The sequence below is a fragment of the Amia ocellicauda genome, chromosome 12, assembly GCF_036373705.1.
Source record: "Amia ocellicauda isolate fAmiCal2 chromosome 12, fAmiCal2.hap1, whole genome shotgun sequence".
Classification (NCBI taxonomy): Eukaryota; Metazoa; Chordata; class Actinopteri; order Amiiformes; family Amiidae; genus Amia; species Amia ocellicauda.
Genome location: NC_089861.1, coordinates 41228478 through 41229290, shown reverse-complemented (window position 1 = coordinate 41229290; position 813 = coordinate 41228478). Strand labels below are relative to the sequence as shown.

At 45.5% G+C, this 813-nt stretch overlaps 1 non-coding gene across 1 annotated transcript; it reads left to right on the top strand.

Annotated features, from left to right (window-relative positions):
* Positions 1-341: 341 nt before the first annotated feature.
* Positions 342-415, top strand: trnai-aau (transfer RNA isoleucine (anticodon AAU)). Its single transcript has one exon. It is a non-coding gene; the product is annotated as a tRNA-Ile (tRNA).
* The last annotated feature ends 398 nt before the right edge of the window (positions 416-813 follow it).

Genomic DNA, 813 nt, shown 5'->3' with positions numbered 1-813 from the left:
AGGTTTCCTAGATTTTGATCACGGAGATCCGATGTGTGATTTAAGTGTTCCCGCAGTTTTCTTGATCAGTATATAATCTCGCGGTGGACGTATACATCCTCTCAGAATGGCCGAGTGGTCTAATTTGCCAGACTTAAGGTGTTGTTCCCTTGAAGAGTGTAGAAGGGTTTTCTGGTCTCCTGATGGAGGCATGGGTTCAAATCCCACTCCTGATAGATTGATTTATAGAATCACCAATGCTAGGAATTGCAAAAGTGTTCTTTTCACACTTGTGTGTAATGCATTTTGCAGCCAAATTACATAAACATGAGGAAATGCCTGGCAGAGAGACTCCTTTTGATGGCCGGTTAGCTCAGTTGGTTAGAGCGTGGTGCTAATAACGCAAAGGTCTTGGGTTACATCCCCACATCGGCCAAGACCGATCGTAGGTGCTCATCCGTCTAGTTCGAGTCCTGTTTTTTGAATGTTTGACATGAAACTCCCTGAAGGCAAGCGTAGTAGTGCACTTAAGCAGTGGTAGGATCCACAAGACTTCATCAAGCCGTGTCAAAGTCGGCCATCTACATGCACACGGGAAAATGTCCTTTCGCCACTTTGCTTTTCTCAGAACACTTCATTTGCATTCTGTCCTCTGATAGTTTCAACTCGTGGGCTCCTGCCAATTCCTTATTACACAGACTTGGAGAGGGAAGCAATGCCAGTGGCTTCAAGAATCAACGCAAGTTTCATGAATGGCACATCTAAGCCATGGTGCCAACCAGACATTGAGCTGTTGGTCACCTCGACTCGGTTGCATAAGTGTTGAAAGTCACG